The sequence below is a fragment of the Anas acuta genome, chromosome 5 (genome assembly GCF_963932015.1).
Source record: "Anas acuta chromosome 5, bAnaAcu1.1, whole genome shotgun sequence".
NCBI lineage: Eukaryota > Metazoa > Chordata > Aves > Anseriformes > Anatidae > Anas > Anas acuta.
This window is the reverse complement of record NC_088983.1, coordinates 28,185,890-28,209,407: the sequence shown is the minus strand read 5'-3', so window position 1 is coordinate 28,209,407 and position 23,518 is coordinate 28,185,890. Positions and strand designations below refer to the sequence as shown.

At 47.8% G+C, this 23,518-nt stretch overlaps 1 long non-coding RNA gene across 2 annotated transcripts in view; it reads right to left on the bottom strand.

Annotated features, from left to right (window-relative positions):
- Nucleotides 1-23,518, bottom strand: part of LOC137857215 (uncharacterized) — a 183,194-nt gene that overhangs the window by 34,119 nt on the left and 125,557 nt on the right. The window contains exons 3-4 of one of the 2 annotated variants that reach the window (XR_011097012.1): nucleotides 9,530-9,670; nucleotides 3,329-6,125 (exon numbers count right to left, since the gene is read on the bottom strand). This is a non-coding gene — a long non-coding RNA (uncharacterized lncRNA). Of the gene's footprint in view, nucleotides 1-3,328; nucleotides 6,126-9,529; nucleotides 9,671-23,518 lie in introns of those variants that run through there. The other variant, XR_011097011.1, reaches the window with a different exon arrangement.

Here is a 23,518-nt window from a genome sequence, read left to right as displayed (position 1 = left end):
TGAGGACGTGCAGCTGGACAACTACTCACCAAATGCCATGAGCCGTGCAGCTGGAATCCCCCCTCACCAAGACATTTCCACACTCGCTAATTTTAATCATATCTGAGAAAACCCTGGTGAGCTTCAGCCTCTGCTTGTAAGGCTGCAGGAACTTGATGAGGGGGGCTGACATTCAGCAAGTGCACGAATGGTTTCTGCGGCCATTTCTATGCCTTGGGGTTGCTTGTAAACCGCACAGCCTGACTGCATTTCAAGTATTTGATATTTGCCTTTTTTTTAATTTGTTCTCTCTTGGTGATCTCAAGTGTGTGCCACTGCTTGCCTCTACCACGTGGCATTGCTTCTCCACTTTGATTCAAGCAGTCCCAGACCCACAATAAGCTCTCGGAGCCATCATACAAACCCCTCTGTGCACAGACACATGGACACAGATTTACACGAGCATTTATCGGATAGTTCATATTTGCACAAATATCTGCACCACATCCCCATCCCATGAATATTTCAGCAAATGTTGTTGTACCTGCCTGATCGCTGGCCAGCGGCAATCACTAGGAGAATCACTGCTGCTGCCAAAATAAACTCATGGTTTTTATTCACGGGAGTACTTGTAAACAGCATTTTTCTAGTGTTCACCCAGTTCTAAGTGGAACTCCCTGTGTGATGAATGCTGTTTACAGTGCAGCTCTGTTTGTTGTGAAACGGAGAAAAAAGGCAGTTTCTTGCGCTTCCCTGCAGCACGCCAGTGCCGTGGAGGAAGGTACAGCCCCTCCTGCTGTCCTCTTGCACAAAAAGCCATGCCCCATGTCTTGCTCCACCTTGCGCTAAAAACCCACGTGGGTTTTCATGCCCTCAGAACAGCAAATCGTTCGAAAGGTGAATGGGGAAAGTCCTGATTTGGGTGGCGAAGCTTTGACACTTTCCCTACAAGTCTCCCCATGGCTTCACCACTCACAGAGCATTTAACAGAGCGCCATGATATGCTTTGCAAGGAACGACGTGCCACATGTGCTGGTGGATTCACAGGCAAGGAAAGCTCATTCCCCACGTAGGGGAAAAGCCAAGGGTTGAATAGGATCATGCAGGAATGCCAGCTCAATTAAGGCCAATGCCATTAGAAATCCAGAGCAATTCCCACAGTGCAAATGGCATCACTCCAGATTTGTGAGACCCAAACCTGTCTTTGCTCCCGTGTTTGCTCCTGTGTTTGATGCAGCCCCAGGGTTTGATTGTTTGCCCCTCAACGCTTGTGGATTAACAGAGATTTGGGAGCCGCATGCTCCTGCTGCTCTGGGAGCCCTCTGGGCTCCAGGCTGGGAAGCTGTTTCTGGCTTTTGAGATGCTCTAACCCTCCTTTTCCATTTGAAGCATGTCCTCTCATCACCCTCACCTTTTTTCTTTTTTTTTTTTGATTCCCATATTACAAGGTGATTACTTTGCCTGCTACATTAACCATTCACCTGTTCCTGCAACTGAGGAATGGCTTAAACACTCTTTTGACACAATCCCTTGAAAATGGGTTGCTCTACTGCAGTCAATGAACATAGCGTGGGAAAAACGCATTAATACTTCCAGCGGTGACACTGAGGATGGCTATAAATAACCCCCCTATTACAGTATTTATATATTATTACATCATATAGCCACTTAAAACCGAGAGCAATTGGAAGCGTTGAATAATGTAAAGGCAATCGCCTCTACATTAGTTCCACTGTCATGGGCATTACGTGCTGCTTGGTGACATTGCCGTGCTCGTTCTGTCGTGCAGCGTTGCGTGACATTGGCGGTGGCGTCGGAGCATCAGTGGCCCCTCTGCAAACGGCACACAGCACTCCGCAGGGTGCGTGTAGCTCGGCGTTATATAATGAGGGTGCTTCCCTGGAGGGTTTTGTTGGTGTGTGCTTTTTTTCCTGGTGATTTCATTCGAATTAGGTGTCCATTTCCAGGTTTGCTTTAAGGCAGCTGTCTAGATGTGCCCACCACACCAGGTTTCAGCACCCTCATACATGGAGAAGGGAGGTTTGCTGCATGGTGGCCAACCAACACTCTTATAAATCATCTCATGGTGTCCTGGGTGGCTCCTGCCTGCTTCAGTGACTTCTCCAGCCAGAGACATGGCTGAGAAAGTCTGGAAAATGAGCTGCTCAGAGCTTGGCAAAGATGCATTTGAGTAGTGAGCCTCAAACTCATGGTTGCCTGAATCCGGTTCTGGGCCACAGGCAAGACTTCATCTTGAAACAAATCAGATTACTTAAAAACGCTATTAAACCATACAAAAGTGTCATAATTCATGTTGTTGTTGTTGTTGTTGTTGTGGCTCTTCCTTTTTTGGGGGAAAGGAGAGAGGAGGAAAGCAGTTGGAAAGATGCTTGGTGTGACCATGCCCAGACCATGGCTCGGTTTCTTGCTGACTACGGATTTCAATTTCCTCAGTTTTGATGAGCTTCCCTTGAAACGAGCCCAGCAAAACAAAAACCCTTTCTCTCCGCTTGGATGTCTCACTACTGGTTTTCATGGCAGGGATGCCCATCTCAATTACACTGTGGTCAGCAGCGCTCAGTGCCTCATTGATTGTCACTTGTCAAATGAGCTCCTGTGTGGCATTTAGGACCGAGTCCGGAGGAGGATCTCCACCACAGTGGAGCTTGGACGGGGCTGTTCCAAAAAGCAGTCATTGCAGATGTTGAGAAATCACTTCTCTGAACCTTGTCCTCACATGACATATGACCAATTTCTGCACAAAGATCTGCAGTCAACTTTTATTACAGCTCAGATTCAGCTGCTTCTTTGATTTATCGCAACAATGCACATTCAATATCTTTCTTCTGATCTGGAGGCCAGAAATATAACTCCACTCATATGTTTGTATTCTTAGGATCTGGGATTTCACAGATTCAGAAACTCATTCATAGATTCACAGAGTTTAAGGCCAGAAGGAACCATGAGAACATCTGGTATGACTTCCTATATTTCAAAGCCATTCAATTGCAGCCAGTTAGCCCAGTACTGAGCCCAGTAGTTTTGCTCCATCTTCCAGAAAAATATCCAGCTCCGGACATACCGAGATAAGGGGATATGAACATATCAAAAGCTGGAGACTCACCACCTTACTTGATTTAGAAGCTCAAAGAAATTAAATGTGCCTTGTTTCTAATGCATTTTTGTTTGGCTTCCCATCTAGCAGTCAGTTCTTCATCTTCTCCCCCTTTATAACTGATCAGCATTGCCTGGCAAGCTACAGTCCTCAAACTTCGCAGAGTTTTTGCCTGTCATCTGGACAAAAGGTCAATCTGTCACGAGTATTTGTTAATCAACTTTAGTCAACTAGTTTTTGCTATCATATTTTATTTTATTTTATTTTATTTTATTTTATTTTATTTTATTTTATTTTATTTTATTTTATTTTATTTTATTTTATTTTATTTTATTTTATTCCATTTCACTTCATTTTCTTTCGTTTTATTTTATTCTGTTTTATTGTACCAGTGTTTGTGTTATTATTTCTTCTTAAATAACACAGAGAACATTCACTCTATATTAGAAAACAGAAATTTACCCTTAAGAAAATGTTGGTGTGAGAACTTGGAATATTTAAAAAAATATTTTTCAGAATACTTTCATTTTAAAAATGAACAGAAATTGAACTTGCTGATTGAATTTGCTGATGTGAAACACAAACTGACATTTCTTGCTGAAACAAGGGTAGTGACTCGCCTTGCCAAAGGGCTCACCCATCCCTCTGTACACGCGCACTGTATGGCATTACTCTCTCCCCATCCCGTTCTGACATGCAGATGGAGCTAGATCTGTGTCTCACACCAAGAAGACATGTATGCCAACTTTGAAATTAGTTGTGCAATCTTATTCTGCATCTTTTCTGGTTTTCAGCAGCTATACCATTCTCTGGGACTCCTGATCCAAAAGAGCTTGATCATTGTCACCGTTTGTCCCTCTGGCTATGTGTGAAGGACAGACTTTTCTCACCATTGACAATTTACACCAGAAGCTTTTTTTTTTTTTTTTTTTTTTTTTTTTTTCCCCAGTGTTATCCTTCCTTCTTTCTGAACAGGCCAGGCAGACATTTTAATGCTACATTAATGGCCTTCTGAAAGAGGCTTGTTTCAATTTCATTTTTCTGAACTTTCTCCTCTCCATCTATTGGAATCTGTTGGGATTCGTTATTTTTAATGCACTTAATAAACAACAGCAGCAGAGCTGGGAAGAAGCAAACATTTCTCTCACATTGATTTCTCCATCTTTTACAGTATATGAAATCCAAGAAAAAATTTCCTCCATTTGTCCCTGAATACATGCCATGACTGCGTGCCTCTGCCAGTAACCACCACCTCAAGGCACAGGTTTCTACCACCTCCGATAAAGGATGCTTTTGAGCTAGACCAGGTGTTAACATCTGAAGCATGTGTATTTATCACTGGCCTTTTGACATGCAGATAATCACTCCAAGTTCACTAGGAAAACTTACTATGTTAGCTTTGCAAAGAGTGGCTAGATAGGCAGCCACCCACCTATTCCTCCCATCTCCATTCACAGGCAGATGCTTTTTCATGACTGCCTCTTTCTGTATTCACGGATGGCAAGCAGTGCCAAGAAGAGTGATGTGAATAGGTGATGCGGGGCAGATGCACCCAGGAGGATTTGGCATTGCCAGGCTTATTTTGTACACACACCGGTGGCAATCAGAGCTGGAGGGGAAGCCCCTGGGGTTCCCCACGTAACAGACGTCCACAGGCTGACTTCTAATGGGATTTCCTCAAGATGGAAAGGAAAAGTGGCCAGTCTGAGATAGCGAGGGAGGGACTTTTGAGTCCTTCCCCCACAAGGAGCTTATGCTTATGTACAAGAGAGCACCCTTGTGCTGCAGAATTTCACTGACAAACTTGCATTGGGTTCCTCTGTTCAAATCCCCTTCTTTCTCCCAAGGAACAGAAGGTGTGGCTTCAAGCCTCTGAGGACAAAGGAAGGACCTGAGTTGGCATCTCCTGGCTGATGCTGTTGGGCTCCCCGCTAAGAGGCCAGCCCGGGAAGCATCCACAGCTCTGCATCACCTGGCCTAGGCGAGCCGGCTGTATGGGGTGCTTACATCCAGATGTTCTCATTTGGAGAGCCAGGCTCAGGGCTGCAATAATCTCCTCACTGTATCCTTGCAGAAAGACCTATCAGCCTGAAAGCAGAGGCGGTGGAAACAGTTTGCAGCTGCTGCTTGGGCGAGGGATGCAGCAGGTGTGCACTGGCAGGCAAAAACACAGGTAGCACCTAGCCGTGGTGCTGTAGCACTCGTGGCTTTCATTTCATGCTCACACGCTTCCTGAAATGAGCTGTCTCCAGGCTCTGCTGTAGGTTCATGCCATGAACTGAGGGTACCCAAACCCAAGGCTATGAAAAACCAGGCTTTGCCTGAGCCCCTGCCTTTGCTGGTGGGAGGAGAGCACTTGGACAGAGGCAGCCTGCCTGTGAAACCGGACAGGACTTGAAGTCCAGGGCAAAGCCTGTCATTTCTGGAAAATTCTGACCTCCTTCTTGCTGGCTATTTCTGCAGATCCACCACTTATGAAACAGTTGCACGTCCCATGCTGTTAATATACGATCCCCACATGGCTCCTACCAGTTTTACAGGCGGGGAGCCGGTGTACAAAAGTGAAAGAGAAGAGCTGAGGGTTTCAGCCACAGGGGAAGCCTCTGGTGAAGGGAGGAATTTGTCTGCTTCCCCCAGGCCATGCTTGCTTTCTCTTCCAGTCTTGCAACAGCCATGGGGGAGGAATAGCCAAGAAGAACTGCGACCCACTGCTGTGGATCTAGGCTCAGAGGTCTCCAAATGTCGAAAGCATTCTGGTGTGGGTGTGCAGGCTCAACCTCTTCTTCAAAAAATAATAATTTTTAAAAAATGGATAAAAAACTGCTGCGAGGGAGCCAAAAGGGATTTTATTTTTTTTCTTGGCCCTCTTGCTACTTCTGTGGGAACCCAGCAGTATTGTTTCCAGAAGGCTCGGTCTCTGTCACCCAAGTCTTTGGCGTGTTTGGGGACACCCTTACTACTTCCCTTTCCTCCCCTGCAGAAGAGTCCAACGCAGCTTTGACCACAAAGCCCAGGAGGCCTTGGAGTTTGTCTGAAACAAAAGAAAAAGATTGCGAAAGGCGGTGGTGTCAAATAATGCTTCCATTTAGTAGGAATTTTGCTCCCCTTGCATTCCCAGGCAGCACCTGCTGTGTGAGGCTCTTGGCCAGCTCCTCTGAGCCTCTGTGGTAAAACAAACAAAAACAGCAGGGAAAAAAATTCCTCTTTATAACGCCTGTTATCCTCAGGCTACCTTCCAAGACTGCCTCGCCTCCCCATGTCGATGGTAACTCTCCAGGGAAACGCGATACGGCGGGGCCAGAAAGCCTTGTGCAAATGGGCGGTTGAGCAACGGAGGAAGAGACCCTGTCTTATCGAAAACAAGACTGTTTTCCTTCTCTTCCTTCATGTCTAAATGCAGAAAGGTCCTTATTGATTTCCCAGCCAGAGAAAAAAAAAGGGGAGGGGGGGAAGAAGGGGAGAAAAAAAAAGTGACATGTTGTTACTTGCATGGCAAAAGCAATTGGGAATTATCCTGCATTATGGGAACACAAAAAAAAAAAAAAAAAAAAAAAGATTGGGAAGGATGGGGATGGGCTGTCTGTCCAGAAGGCCTGGGGGAAGTGGTCTTTGGAGATGTGAATAATGTGCTGCTCAGCCCTTGCATCGCAAATAGTTACACACTGTTCCTTCTTGTGAGCCTTGCTGTTTCGGGATGGTTTGGAAGGTATTTTGTGTTTTGGAGCCTGGTGTAATTGGCTGTGCTGGGGGTCATCCATATTTAACTGGTGTCTGGCCAAAATGACCCACCTGCCTGTTACCTGCTCAGCCCCCAGCACTGCAAAGCTGATGGGAGAGGGGCTGGTCTCTCATGGGAGATACTGACACCTCACATGCCCCCTCTGACCTCTGCCTGCTCTGCACATGCTCAGCTGAGGAAGAAAAAGCCATTCAAGACCTTGGTTTTGAGCCCACCTTTTGGCAACACGTTCCAGACAGCAGTCCTGAGGCCAAATGGCATGAGGGGTGGTACAGACACAGACCCCCAGGCTCTTCTGGTCACCCAGCTTAACCTTCATAGTACAGCCTGCTGAATAACTGCTGGCATCCAGAGCAGGTACAAGGAGCCTGTAATCCCTGCTCTATTCAAGCACATTGCCTTGATCTCACCACAGGCAGAGCCTCACGTCAAACGTTCTCAGTGAGCCTTCAGGTCTATGCTTTGACCGCATCTCCTTCCCTTTTTTCCATCTTATTTCATTCCTGATTGAGGGTGAAGAGAAGAAAAGCAAAGTTGCAGGAAGATGGAGGCACGTGCTGGGAAATCACAAGTTGTAGAAGTGATGAGAGCTGTACATGGGACTTTCCACTTCCCTTTCACCAGAGCTTTCCTGAGGTGTTGGTCAACACCTGTGCACAACCAGTCAGGGAGCAAGTTCAGGAGTCAGCTCAGCTCCTTACTTCCTCAGAAGCATTTTGGCTCTGCAGGCTACCTGTGTGTCTGCTGAGATGCCCCTGCACCTTTCAGGTGGAAGATGCTCTACAAAAGGCTCCTGCTCCTTCTGAACAGCTGTGCTTGGTGTTCAATGTGCATATCCTCATTTTCCAATGTGCTACTAAAAACATCACAGAAGAAATTCAGGTGCCACCCAGAGACTCTCCACAGTCCAAGAGTGAGAATTGCTTCCCTGTCTGAGAGAGTCTGCCTTAGTAGAAGTGGAGATGCCTTTTCAAAACCAGTACTCACCTGCAGCCAGGAGTTTTAGGCTTGGTAAGGACACCACTGAGTGCCAGCGAGCTGTCCGTGTGAATCCCAACAGCCCTATTTGGCTGTAGCAATCCAGACGTTATTCCTGTGACACTTCACTAGCACTGTCTGCTTACATCCCCTTGAAACTCTCCTGCCCTGTGAAGACAATCCTAATGATTTTGGTGCACGTTGTGTTGATCATCTATCACTTCATTTTCCTTAGCAGAAAGCTTAACACTAGTCTTAGCGCCGCAATTACTACGAGTGCCACTGCCGAAGAAGGTCCCAAGCCACCTGCCATAGTCCGCTCCTCATACTTGCGGAAGCAAACCTACTAAGGCTATCCTAGCACATGTCCTACATGCAGGGACCTTCACTAAGCAAGCATTATCCGGTTGCAATTCCTTTTCCTGACCCCCTTCCTTCCCTCCACACCCCTAAACCCAGCCACGGCGCAGTCACTTTGCTCCGCAGCTCGGTAATTTCAGGCTAGAGTTAGCATTTAACCAGTCAGAATGGTGCAAGCCCGTATAATTACTGCTGGGATTGTGCTGCGTCGGCCCCGTGTAACGAACTCTCCTCAAATAACCCAGCTTGAATGTCAGAGCCCGTGCTGTATTGTGTTTCACATTCTGGCTGTGGGAGCCTTTCCCCAGCAGGAGTCAGGGTAACAAATCCCTTGCTCTCACAGGAGGGCCCCATAAAATGAATGGTGCTGGATCTCACGCTCCTGAGGAGGTCTCGCTTACTTCAGCCCTCACCGCTCGTAGCAGGAGTGACCATAGGGGATGGAGGGAGGGAAGGGTGGGCTGGCAAGCTTCTCCCCACCATCACCCCTGTGTTACAGCATCGGGATTCTCCTCTCCCCTTGAATCTATATTTTCATACAGATGCTTAACCAGAAAAAAAAAAAAAAAAGAAAAGAAAAAGAGAGGATAACCACTGAGGCTGAGCTTGCATTGAATGCATCTGATAGAAATTCTGCACGCGAACTCCCAGCTCAGCTGCAAGGAGCACCCATGTCAATATGTATGAGGGGCGGTACCAAATGAGACAGTTCCCCCACACTCTGCACGTGCTGGTGCCAAAAAACACCCTATTCCCTCCTGGAGCAGCTGGCAGCATCCCCTCCACCAAGCCCTGCGGCCGCCTCTCCATCCGTGTCAGAAACCTGAACTCCCCCACTTCTCCTTGGGAGAGGGAGGCTGTTCCCTGAACTATCTCCCGTCTCTTGTTATCTTCCTTTCCTCGTCAGCCAGTGAACTGTGAAGCGGCAGCGGAGAGAAAAATGAACTCTGACCTCATTTTTCCCCCTTACAATTAGCTAGAACCATGCTTTTTATTTTTATTTTTCTTTTCCCCTCCCCACTTTCTAAATGATTAATAAGACAATTTGGTCCCTAGCTTCTGCAGTGAGGCGAGTGTGCTGACAAAGCACTGCGATGCCTCTTCCAGGTCACCCGGCAGCAGGCCATGTCTTTATGAAAACATAAAAATTGGAGGGACTTATTTGAGGAATTTGGAGACTGAGACGCAGGAATTTCGCCCTTCAGACCCTGGCAACTGCCTGTCTGCAGTGGTCTCTGAGCACCAGCGCATGCCATGGAAAGGAGCAGCTGCTTAACAGCAACCTGTGAGCTTTGAAAAACAGTTTTTTTCTCTTACTTCATTGCATTTATTTTGAATACTCAGCCACTGCCCTTTACCTGCTTTGTGTGGTGTGCAGCAAGCTGGATCTGATGGCAAAAGACAGACCCCTAAGAACCCTCGATGGCAATGCACTGGGACTCGTCACTCCTCGTTGCTCTTCCACCTCTGTTCATCCCTCTCTTGACTCTCCTAATCTCCTATTAGGGTGGGAAGAAGGTAATTAAGGTCAGGTGCAGTCTCTTCTCTTGGCTAGTCCTTTCAGTGTCTGTGCCTGCTTTGTGCCACCTGGTGCATGGGAAGAACGAAGAAGCCTGTGTGTGCTTTGCTGGGGTGGGGAGGACTGGTGCTGCTCCCACCAGACCCCACCATATCACTGGGGCTGATGTGTAATATGTTCCTGCATCCTGGTGCCCTCACTGCATCACCATCTTGTCCAAGGGACAGCGCTGGGGGGACTCACAGAGGGGAGAAGCCAGCATGGAGCCACCTACAGAGCCTCCGAGACAATGGCAAGCCTTTTATCCCATCCACGTGGTTACTTGGCTTTCAAAGCCTGGAAGAGGCAATGTGTGGGGAGCAAGGCTCTCCTGGCTTCACCCATGGAGTGTCAGCCCCGTAGGGTTTTGGTGGGCTTGGTTTCATCCGCCCCCACCCGACCTGCAGGGGACAGGGGCCGCATGGCCTGCTTGGCCTCTCACACCTGAGGAGGCCCCTGTCCATCCCAGGAGGCCTCCCCTGCTCCGCGCGTCCTTCTGCAAGGAGCTGTTATCTGTCCAGATGTTCAGGAGGGGGAGGACTCTGTGAGGAGCCTCCTCCGATACCTCCAACAAGCTCTCCTTTCCCCGGCAGATGCTTCCCACTCCTCCCACCATGCAGATGGTGGTGCCCATGGGGCTGAGGGCCACGGCCTTGTGAACGGCCATGGCAAGGGGAAGGAGCCGCTGCTGCCGCCCCCCGAGCTGCATAGTGCTGGAGATGCCTTGCTAATCCGTGGATGCCACTCAATAATTAAAAGCTCACGTGCAGTTGTTTATTAAATGCTAGTTTTCAGTCACCGTGATGAATTTTTTACTGCAGTGCCTCCCAGGAGCGAGGCCGGTTGGGCTCCCGTCGTGCTCTGCAAGCCGCAAGCAGCCAGGGAGGCTGAATTCCTTTCTCTAGGAGTTGACAGTCCAAATAAACAAGGCAGACAAAGGAGAGGAGGGGAAACAGAAGCTCAGGGGAGGTGAAGTGAGTTGTCCAAGGTCATGCAGCAGGTCAGTGCCAAAGCTGGGAGCAGAACCCACACTGCCAGCTCCTGCTCTCAGGCCCTACCTCCCCGGGGAAGACTGGGCGAAAATAATTTATGAGACAAAGAGCTTCTATCACATTCCTCCTGGCACCATGAAGTTCTTCAGCTTGTGCAAATAAAACACAGCCAGATAAAGAGGCAACTGGGCACCAGTTGTATTTTGGTATGCTAGGTCTTTATTTCTCCATGTTAGTAATGTTAACTTTAATAATTCTTTAAGTAATTCTTTACCAGCTAAACTAACCCATCAGCTGGGCAGAGGTACCAGAGCGGAGAGAGAGCATTGCTTTGGGTCACTGATCTGGTGGGGTGCTGAGCATGGATGCTATCTGCTGCCAGGAAGGCGCTGCCCTCCAGCTCTCAGCCAGCGTGGCTTGGAGGTCACAGAATCGTAGGATGGTTTGGGTTGGAGGAGAGCTTAATAATTGTCTAATTCCAAGCCCCTGCTCATGGAGATGAACTCCCTCCTGCTGCTCGCTGGCACCAAGGCTATCATGGAGGTGCTGAGAAGCAGCCTGGGCTGCTGTGAGGGGAGAGAGGGAAGAGTGCAGTGAGTCAAGTAACCAACCCTGCTCCATCATGATTTCCCTTCAGAAAGACAGGAACAAGCTGGTAAGGCCCAAACGAGGAATTTCATGTGAGTGCGACCAGGCATTGCACCATTTCAATCTGGTTTCAGAACCTGGTGGAGGTGGCGTGGCTGCTGCTCACAGGGAAAAGGTCATTTTGGGACCTCCCTGTCTCCCCTGAGAAGTAGGAAACAGCAGCAAGGAAGCAAAGCAGCTTCCCGAGGGACTGGAGCAGAACTGTTACACGTGGTGTTCTCTCAGTACCAGTGGAGGCATTGTTGCTTTCATATTCCATAATTCACGTTTCATCTCTTGCTAGGGAAAGCGAGGATCCTGCTGTACACTGCAGCCATACGGGTGCACACACCTCACCATGAAAACAGTATCAGCGAGCCCTCCCTTTACTCCTTCAGACCACAAGATGTTAGCATAATCCTTACATGATTTTTTTTTTTTTTTTTTTAACTATCTTTTACTAGACAGTGGGTGGTTTGTTCTTACACTGCTGCGGTGGGGAGGGCTGGAGGCTGGATGAAGACTTCTGACGTGCACGTGAGGGGCCATCAAGTTCAGGGCTCAAGCCCCTGAACCCTTGCCTCGCCTGCGCAATGAGGCAATAACTTTCCCGAAACCAGACCGCCCTCCTGTCTCCGCGTTCCCATCCTTCAGGGAGCACGCTTCTGAGAAGAGCTGCAGCATCATGTGAACACCTGTTTGGGAAGCTGGAGAAATGACTATTCTTGGTTGCTTTTCTTTTTTTTTTTTTTCCTCTTCTTTTCATACTTTTTTTCAGTGGATTGAATGATCTTTCCTTAGCAGAAGTTAAACACAGGACTTTCCAGCTCCCCTTCTCCGTCTGCCCCCAGTTAATTTCCTTGCAGAGCAAGGAAGGCCTGATCTGCTTGATGGCAGGGCTAGGCAGTGGGAGCCACTCAAGCCATCCTGTCTGGCTGAAATGTCACCGACTGCTGTTGTTAATTATCTGCAAAAGGTTCATTATCTCCCACGTAAGGTTTTATTGCTCAGCTGCTGTGAGGACATGTGCCACTCATGCCCTGGGGTGGCCCTGATGTCCTCAGACCTCCCTCGCCCCATCCAAGGCTCAGGAGGTTCTCAGAGCAAGACACAGAGAACAGCAGCATCTGCATGAGCTTATGGTAGCAAAACAGGGGTGGAAGATAGCTCCCCTATCTTATAGGGAAGATAGCCCACAAGTCCCCATTTATGCTCTGTGGTAGGTCTTTGTGGAAGAGCACTTGTATCAGCTCCCAGCATACTGCCATAGGACTGCCTGACTGATAAAAGAGCAAGGAAGAAAAAAAAGGCAAGCAGAAAGTTAATTAAGTAGCACAGCAGTTTAGCAATGGACTCCCGGAAAGCCTAGGTGTTTTCCTGGAGGCTGGGCCATCAGGTGCCCCATCTACTGAGGGGCTGCAACAACACCGCCTGGCCACCAGGAAGGCTCAGACAGAGGCAGAGAAGTTGGCAGGAACCATTCATTTCATCCTATGACAGCCTTTGGAAGTCCAACATTTTCCCTCCCCACAAAATGTGAACGTGAAGCACAGATCCCAGCATCTTTCATGAACCAAGGAGCCAGAAAGAAAAAAATAATCCCATCCTAGCAAAAGCTCAGGTTTTGATAAATTGATTATTTGACCGTAAGAGAGAAAAACACATGAAAATTGGACTGGAAAATCCACACAGCTCTGTAAAGAGTCCTGAAGCACGTGGTGGCCCTCTGTGTTCTGAGGTCAGACCTGAGTGTACCTAAAGGTTTTTGGTCTAGTTCTGGATTAGCCCGTGAAGTTCCCGGGCCCCGTTAGCTCATCTCTGATGGCAGTGCCAAGAGCACTGTGATCGTGTGGTTAATATGCAACGTGAACATTCAGCTACGTGGTGTAGACAAGCAATGGAGAGTGCTGGGCCATAATCTTCTGTCAGCACAAACTGGACTGGTGCCACCCAAGTCATCAGAGATGTTTTTGACTGATCACCTGTGAATAAGAGCTCCTGGCCCGGATGCCTGTTTGAACCTTGCCCAAGTGCTTCTTTGGCCTGGAAATGGCAAGAGTTAACCAGAATCGGAAAAACTGGTTTCAGCAGGGTCAGGCATACTGCAAGACAGCATTCCTCAGAGTATTTTGGTTCCTCTACCTCCAGTCAAATCCCAAAGAGGGCAGAGGAATGTGAAAGTTGAAAAAAATGTTGACTGAACTTTACAAACTCAACAGAAGGGTCAAGTGTAGTTTGGTTCAAGTCTCAAGTGAAGAACGGATATGGACCTTCACCTACCGGAGGAGGTTCACGTGTCCCTGGTTCAAACACAACGTCATGACCATTGGCCAGGGGGATGGTGGGGCAGTGGCCTGAACGTAATCCTCACTCAACATCTGACAGCAACAGGAAAAAATGCTTGGTTTAACAAATGTGTCCCTCTCAGCACTTTCAGTTCAATAAAAGGCTGAAAAAGGGCAAGAGATACCTTCCTGCAGGCCCGTGGCCAGGCAAAGCCCCTGTGATGCCAGCAGCATCGTGCATGGGTGCCCACGGGGCTGGTATGGCTGCACCTCCCCTCTGCTAGGAGAAGGGCATGTGCCCAAGGCCAAAGGGCTGCCCTGAGATCTGGGGAGCTCCAGAAGGTCTCCGTGGCCACCCAACAGCCGCACGCAGGGCATGTGTGGGGCATTTGAGAGCCTCAGCTCAATCCTCTGTGCTGCCACCAGTTTCTTGTGAGGTTTGGGGCAAGTCAGTAAGATGCCATTTTTTAAGAAGTCCTCAGGAGACCATAGGGATAAATAAGAGGCTTTGAGATACCATGGAGGGCAGGGAAGGGTGCCACACAGGCACGAAGGATGGAAGTTATGCACAGATTCACCATTCACCCATTTTGAGGCAAGGCTAAGGGCTCTGCTCATTCCTGCACTTCCAAATTCATATAAAAGTCCCTTAGCAGGAAGGCCAGTGCCACTTAGAGGTTACCTGGAGTGCTGTTTTAAATGGGTGTCTGGAGGAATATAAACAGGACTTTTGGGTTGTTTTCTCTCCCTTCTTCACTCACCCTCTCACTTTAGAGACTTAGAATTGGCTAGAAACAACAAGCAAAGACAAAAAGAGAGCTTAACTATTAATAAGGGTGGACAATGGTTAGGGAGGTACCTAAGATCCCTGGTTATAACTAACCAGCCAGCATCTTATCTCTGTGTCATTGAGTTTGGGGTTGTTTTCTGGCAAGCTGGCCCTGGCTAAAGTCTTTCGGGAAGTTAATGAGCCAGGAGTCATCTCCTCCGTGGCCATGTTTTTAGTCCGCAGCTTGTGCAGTACTCATGGCACATGAGGGTCTCGTCTTTGGCTGCTTGGCCATGGCCACATGGGGAAGAAGACTGCCAGAAAGGCTGCTCACAACAAAACCATCCATGGGACTTCCTCCACTTCTCAAAGAAACCTATTCTGTAACATCCCAAGATCCATACAACGGCACACATTGGCACCAAAACCTGGCTTGTTCTTCAGCTGTCTGGCTAGGATCCTCAGAGGGTTATAAAAGAAATAAAAAAGGTGCTCTGATATGCCTCTGGATTGTGTTTGAGATGCTAGTTGTCATACAGTAACAAAAGCGGGGAGAATGTCAGATTCATTGACCTAAAAAAGAAGAAAAGCCAGAATATCTAACATTTAGTAATAGCCAGGGATAAGGGTTGGGGCAGCGGTTGGGCAGCTCTTTTGGGGTTGTCACTAAAAATTGGCATTCGGAGGGTGGGTCAGAGTTTGTGGTCAGAGAAATGTCTTTAACCAGTTGGTATCTACTGCCTCTGTGCCCCTGGAGTAACATGCAGGTGGCTTTGAGCACTGACAAAAACAAGTTTTCACTCACATCAGCACTCCCAAGCTTGTGCAATGCTAAAAGAGGGAACCACAGGCCCATCAGCAAGGCCACCAGCTGAATCCTGACCTCAGCATCTTTTTGGTAGGTGACAGCTTAAAAGCAGGAAGGACAAGTAAAGGAGTATGAATGCACCAAGAGCCACCTGAATCCTCCCCTCAGATGCGAGCTGAAACCCATAATCAACCGTTTCAGAAAGTCCAGCAAAGTTCAGAGCTCTGACACGGTCCGTATAGTCTGGAAACTTTTAAGTAAACATCCTGACTTCTGAATTGCATAGAAGACTGGAAGCAACCTTACTGCTTGCTCAGATACCATGTGAGACTTGTGGCATTGCCAGGTAGGGGAAAAATCCACCTTGGCTTAATCTATAAACAGTGTGCTACTTGGTAAAAGGCAGGAGGAGTATGGGAATATGTATTTCAAAGGAAGTATATCTGGGAATTAGAGCAGTTTTGCTGATTATTGATTCTGGCCTCCTGTTCTGAAGGATGCTGTAGATACTGGCCCATCAGTTGCTATCAGAATTGTTTTCCTGTCTTCCAAGTTTTTGAAGCTTTTGTGTGATCCCTGGATCTGCTCACTGTTGATGGACACGGTTGTATCCTCGTGAACTGATGGAACTGGGGCTGTTGGACTTAAAATGCAAAGGGCCCAGTAGGAATTATCTCAGAAAGAAAAGGAGTGTGCAAGCCATGCTGCATTGACAGACTGCTGGTCTTGCTTTGGGAGGGTATTTGCAGAACCCAAGAAAGGAATATGCAGAGGGTTTATTATTACAGAAAAGAGCCTCAAGTCTTTCCCCCCATACCCCAAAATAGGACTGCATTTTAAAAACACTTATCAGCATGGAGATGATCTTCATGCCTTGTGTAAAATCTAGCTTTTCCCAAGTGGCATCTGCAAACATGCCCTATTTTCATCCCACAGGTCTCAGCCTGCTTAGCAGCTGGATCTTGGAGGAAAAGGACTGGAGCTTGGAGCCAGCCATCAGTCCCCATGTCTCTGTGTGCGCATTGCTATGATACAATGCAAAGAGCCTTGCTGCTTGGAGAATAATCAGTAGACTAAGTGAGAAGCTCAGCTTTTCAATTCTGTGAAAATCACCAGAACCAGAAATTATTTTTTTTTTCTTTGTTTGTTTTGCTTTCCTGAATCAGGACAAAACCAGGACTCGTATAACTTTCTTGAAGTCTGAGTTACAATGAATATGTGCAAAAATCAACAGCAACAAAATGTTGTGTGTCAGTGTTGACCTTTCCCAACTTGTTTTATCTTTCTTTGACTCCACACTCACTCTGTTTATAATACTATTACTGAACCTAAAATACTTTCGGTGCAGGATTCCCCAGAGCTGAAACAACTGAGAATGTTTGCATTCACTGCTATTGAAACTCAGCATTTTTTCCACCAGTATTTTGGCTTTGGGGTAACTGGCATTTTCAGGCTCCCAAAATGAAACTGTTTTGAAGAAGAAGAACTGACTGCATTGAAGAATGAGACTGACCAAGTGTCCTGGAACAGCTTGCAAGGAGGAGCTCAGCTGCCTTTTGCAATGCCCCATCACCATCCCTATGACTTACTCAAGCCCCCAGTGGAGGGACCCCCTCCTTGGCCACAGCAGACAGGTTTTGTGCTGCACACACGAAGCACATACGAGATAGGAGGCATATGCCAGCCCCTTCAGACATGAAGCACCTGCAGACGGATGCTCTGGGATGCAGGATGTGCTTGCTGCAGAGTCTCGGGGTTCACCCTCTGCCTTCACTAAGCATGCTCCAGGCAAGGGGGGAGAAGCCAGGGAATGAGCTGAAACACCGCTTTTTCCCCCAAACCATGCCCTTCACTGCTGCTGTTTGCTCCGATCTTGATAAACAAAATGCAAACAGCGCGAGCTGCTCAGATCGCTTCCTCCCTCTGACGGGGGAATGAGCTCAGCGAGCCTCAGCCAAATCCCGCAGGGGTAATTTAATCGCATTCATACTCCGTCGTCTGCCTCAGTTCCCCCACTTGGCCGTGTTATGTCTCTGTGCTTCCTGTTGTGGCATCCTTGGCATTCCCCGCGGCGCTCGCAGCCGCATTGCTTCTCCCCGTACGTCACTGCCCAGCACTCCTGGCCCCGTGCACATGCACTGTCAGAGGCAGGGGGATGCATTCCTGGGATGGATAGGTAAAAACTCGTTCGGACCTATTCAGCCCAGGAGGTCTGGGCAGGTAATTAATTGTGCATTGGCGTCATCTCGGGAGAAGGGAGCCCCAGGGCGACATTTACAAATAGGTCTGATTTTAGGGGATGGATGGGATCTACACCCCAGGACAGCGATTCCCTCCTGGTGAAGGCTGCTATGTGAAATTTCATGAGAGTTTGAGAAAGAGCACAAAACTCACAGGTGCTGAAGGCACACCTCCTAATGAACAAATTAACAGCAGATTCCCAGACCTCATCAGCAAGGGTTCTGCATGCAACCCCAAATGATGGAAAAATCTATTTTAGGAATGTTCAGGGAACTTCTCTGGATGTGATTTCTATTATTATTATTTGTGCACTGAAATGTAATATTTTGTGTGTTGCTGCAGATACAATGTCTGCTCAGTGCCCAGGGTCCGGACACAGTAGGCTCTGAAAGACGGTGGGTAGGGGTCTTTTGGGGAGTTGTAAGGGATGAGAACCCCTTTGGAAGCATCCACCTGCAACCAATATTGGTGTCTTGTCTCATAGGTGAATATATATTGAACACAAAAGGTTTAATTTTCATGGTATAATTGATTTGTGCTCTTGTCCAACTAAATACGTAGGTAAACGAGGGAGTAATTCATGAGTGATCGGGATAAGAGGTGGAAGATGCTGCATATAGGGGCAGAGGACAGAATGCCAAAAATGCCATCACTTATGTGACACCACTGCCCATCTTGCTGGAAGTCACACAGGTAAAGTGCATTGTTAGTATTGCTAATTTGCAAACCAACAAATGTTTTCTCCATCAAAATTTCCAAAGATCTTCAAATCTTAATCAATTGTTGGCTTTTGCTTGCCCAGTTGCCTCTGGTCCTGCGGCCACATCCTGCAGGTGTTATTCAAGCTCTTTGGGGCTTCACGTGCCATTTGTTGCTCCAGACTGCCAGTTTTGACTATTCCTCCAACTGCTGGACAGAAGGAGAAGAGCTGTAAGGTGGGATACAACCCCTGGGAATCCTGGTGCAAGCACTGGAGGGAAGGCGTGTTTGCTGGGGAGGGGAGAAAAGACAGTATGATTTCCAGTATATTTTTTCAGAGAGAGCCAGGATTTTAGGTGATACAACTTGCCTCGAGTTTGGCTGAGTCCTGTGAAATGATTAAATATTACTGCACTTTATCAAGCCAGCCCTGGGTTTCTTCCTGAGATCACCCTTGGGGTGAGATTTTTCAGATTCAGCCTCTTCCAAAAAATGATTTTTTGTTCTGGAAAGCTTGAGGTCCCAGCAATGTCTTTCAGAAGATTCTCTGCATTCAGGAGCCCTTCTAATGACAGATGTGGTGGAGGGAGGCAACCCTACATGAAGAAAGGAGCTGAACTATTGTGTGGATGTAGCTTCAAAAAGTGATGGAAATGTTGAGAAGGTTTACATTGATCCCGGGAGATTTCAGGATATGGATCTCTGGGAAAGCCAGACAAATAATGCCTCTGATGGATGCAGACCACAAGAAGTCCTTAAGAACCAGGTGGACTTTCCTGACCTGGGCTGCAGCATCCACATGCTTCCTCACTGCAAATAAACTTTAAAAGAGGAAACAAAGGTTCCCACATCCATGTTACAGGGGTACACTGGAGCAGTCAGTGCAGGTTTCTGGGGAAGGGAAGCACAGGCATACCTTGGTCTGAGATTTGATTGATATTCTCAGTTATTACAAATCCAGCAAGACTTGTATAATGATCCAATCAGCCTTGCCACCGGAGTCTTCAAAAATAAAGGGCAGATCAGTGATGATGCCAGCTTTATGCTGAACATAAACATAACCTGAATAACTACGGTATTAACAGAGGCATCAGGACACTGAGAAGGCAGTATCAAGCACTGACAGGTTAGGGAGTTGGAAAGTTGAGATGTGGTCTGTTTATCCCTCATTTCAAGTTGCCAAGTGCAAGATAAGACAGATTGGATGTGTAGCAGTTGTCAGCCTTTGGGACTGGAGCAGCCTTTGAGCCTGCTAAGACCACGCTGAAGATGTGTAAAGAGCTACAAAGAAGCTAAAGAGGAAAATTAAAATGTGGATGACTCATGCTTGCTATTAAAACGAGTGGTTACACTTTGCTGATAATCTCTTGGTACCTCATTTCCCCCACTATGAAATTAGGATAAGAGATTGCCCTTATCTCGCAGGTAAACCACAAAGGCATACTCATTAAAGGCCGGGTAATATTTGTAAAGCCCACAGACAGCACGTTGAGAGCATCGTGGAAACACCCAGAAACTAAAGCCTGAGTTAAGACAACATTTTCTAAGTGGGAGCCATCACTCTTGTGACAATGTTTACTTACAATGACTTTTATCTCTGCCATGCCAGTCAAGTCACTTAATCATTGCATTTGATGGATGCTGGGGCAGCATGGCCACAATTGCTCATTGTCAGGCTGATACAGGGGTCACAGGCTTTGCTAGGCTGGGGCTCAAAATCCAAAAACCCCCCTGTCACGTCTGTCAGGAGAAGAATCATAAATTTACTCATTTAGCTTCGGTGTGGGGTAGTAGCTGGTGCCGCCTTTATCTGTTTCTCCTGAAAAAATAAACCCGGCACCACCATCTCCATCGCAGCACGGTGGAGCCGCAAGGTGTTGTTAATCTTCCCAGTGCGGGACGGAGCTTTTAGGGGCAGTGAGGGAGGGCACAGAGCCATGGGGTGAGCCAAAATGCCTCCACAGTATTGCCCAGGGCAGGCTGGGTGGGTGGTGGGAGCTGCCAGGTGATGCTGGGGGACCGCAGCCTGCTGCTGCTGTTATCTCAAGGACGGAAAGGAAAGGAAGGAGTCGACGCACTGCGGCTCACCCTTTACAATTTAGTATCCTGTCTGCAGCACTAAGTAGCCCACATAGTTCAAGAAGCATCCAGAAGGGATGCTCAAGAAAGGGGTAAGGAGGATCAGAGGTAGAACAGCTCTGATGCTAGCTATTAATGCCCAAATATATTATTTATTTATTTATTTATGGCCATAAAAACATCCCTTTTCCAACTTCTGTTAACGTGCTCTCACAAAGCTGTTGACACCACCGTTACCCACACAGGCACGCATCCTTCCTGCACCCAGCTGCACCCCTGGCTCCAGCTCGGTGCCAGTAGCATCACCACTGCTCCGGTGCTTTTATCTGCCCCACCGCCCCATGTGAGGCACAGGGGAGAGGTCTTGGGGGGTTCCTCACCCCAGTGACAGCAGCACCGACAGCAGTGCGGGGTGACTGCTGGACCGCAGCTTGGAGGAGGGCAGGTGGGGGCGAGGGGAAGCAGGAGGAGGAGCAGAAGGGATGGGGCACGGGGTGAGCAGAGGCAGAGGGAGCACTGTGGACTTTATTCTCTGGCTGCCGGAACATGAACACTGAAATCTCTGCTTGGATCTGGATTTGTTGACACAAAATCAACCGCCTGGATGCGGGGGGATGGAAGCAATTTATTTACCTGCTACATTCCCGGTGCTGCCTGTCTCAGGAACATAACTCCACAGAGCAGTTGTATTGTATCTGCCTGTCTCTTATCTAATGTGTAACCTCCTGGACTGAAGACATAATGTACTGTCTATCCTTTCTGAGATAAAAATAAAGCATATAAAAACACACACACACACACAAACCCAGGCCAAAAATTCCCTTCGGGGAACATACTGTGACTAGATAAGAAGGTACTAGCTGGCACGTAGTTACCTCTTCTTTTCCTAACTGGGACACCAAGGGAAAGGGTGGAGTTGGGGCTGCTGGGGCAGCAGTGAAGCAGAAGAACCCAGACTGGCCTCCCAGGGCCACCAAAACCAACCCACTGCTCAGCTTTTCACTCCTCCCAGCTTGTCTTTGTATTTCCAAAGCAATATAATTGACAGGGGAGAATAGCATCCCTTGAGATCAAAACTTAGAGCCAGTACTTGCACAGGAGCTTAAAAACAGTAAGAGCCACACCGGTGCTTCTTATCAGCATCTTCTGATGGCCCCATGGTTTAGCAACAAGCGAGGCATCAGGAGTCCCCCAGACATGGTCTTGTACCACCTTGTCTCCCCTGGGAGATGTGTTGCATTACCTATCCACCATGCCTGACACCTGGGAGGAACTGGACGATCCAAATCTGTCCCCACAACACCACCAACAACCTCAGAAGCAGCTCCTCAATGCCTCACACTTTAGCCAAAATCCCTGCTTAATCCTATGTGCTTCTATAGCAGCAGCAAAAACCCTCAAATTCCTCCCTCCCTCAGCTCTTCTGGCCCTCGAGCACTTTCAGGGAGAACAGCACTTAGGAATCCAGCAAAGCCTGACTATATTTTTGATTTATCTCGCTTTCGGACATGATGTGACAACATGGGTTTCAGCCTGTTTTGACTCGACACTTTGGTACCCTGCTAAAGATGCATTTTATAGGCATTTTCATGGCTCAGCTGGAAGAAAACTCAGAACAGCCCAAAATGTCACAAGCCACGGATAGGGCTCTTTGGAAACATCTTCAGAACTAACCAGGTTAGCCAATGGCTAACATGTGTGTCCCAAAAGAGGGCATCTCATTGCCTCTTAGGTGATGAACGGGCTCAAGCTGGAGTAAAAAGCTAAAAGCTGTGTAAACCCCAAGTACTTTAGAAGAATTTAGACCTTCTTTTCCAGGTAGCCTCTTTTTGGTATGTCTATGAAAAAGTTAATTTCAATTTTAAGAAATGTGCTAGAATGAAGTAGTAAAACATTTGGTTCTGAAAATGTCAATATTACATATTTGGACATTTTCTGTTGTTGTTGTTGTGCTTTTTTTTTTTTTTTTGACAAACAAAACAAAACACTGGAATTTACATTGGCTTTGCCAAAAATGTCAGTTCCATCAAAATGACATTTTGCAGTGGGAAACTGTTTTATGCTGTTTTTTTCAATCTCCCTTTTGCTGACTGCTTGCGCTGAACTCTTCAGAAAAAAAGCAGCCATGAGTTACAATGGGAACAACACACGGTGTGCATGCACGGGTGTTTGCATGTGCAAAAACACCTTCGGTTTTTGCATTGGGAAAAGGTGCTGCACACGGGGGGACCTTCACCTGCAGCTTGCTTGTGCTGACAGCGACGATGCTGGCTGCAGCACTGGTCCTTGTGATAAAGCCACCCAGCTGGTGGATGGCCCCTCTGGCACGGCCAAACCCATGCTCGCCCCACACACTCTGACAGCAAGCGGTGAGAAGGGACAACGCGGGGACAATCAGTAACACAGGTTGCTCTGCGAACGCCAGTCTTCAGAGCATTGACTCAGTGAAGCGTACTTCCCACGGGAACTCTTAGTCCTGGCTAACTTGAGGCAGGACCGATTAGAGCAGGCAGTAAATATACTTAGCATGCTCAGGAACATACATCTAAAGCTGTTTATACACATTCCTCTGGACCAGCCAGCAACAAAAATGTCCTTACAGCTGTTCCTCCTTCCCTTCTTCCTTCTCTCCCTGTGCTGCTTCCAAAATAAAACTCCCTGGCCTCACCTAACCCTTGCTGAATTTACTCCTCTTCACCACCAAGCCCATCAGGTCTCGTGTCCCACCAGCTCCCCAGCTCCCTGCAGGCTCCCAGCCGTAGCACTTCTGGCTGCCCTGAGGCATTAATAATGCAATAGGAGCCAAGAGGAAAAGGACTTGCACGTTTCCTTATTGTTGAGGAACTGATACCTGCTACCAAGTCACTTTCGTCACCACCGGGCACCTTCGTCATCAGGCTGGGGCTTTGCGTATGTAGCGCGTTTAATTGGGATGAATGGCATGTTGAGAGCCATTACCCAGGCAATTAGAGCCACTATCTAACAAGGATGGTCTCAGGGGATTGGGCTGTGGCCACAGGGACAGTTTGCAGGCAACAGAGACCCCAAATGTCACGTCCCAGAGTGCTGCCCTACGCACAGGACTGTTCCTCTTCCGAACCGATACCACACTTGATTTGGTCTGTATCGCGTGCCAGGTCACATTAGCTACACAGCACTTTTCCTGTTATCCAGATGGGGGACTGAGCCTTTTGTACCCACACCACACTGAATGACAGCAGTTACAACACAGCAATAGGGCTTAGTCCTAAAGCAAAATCTTCCCATTAAGTTCCACAGTGGACCAGTG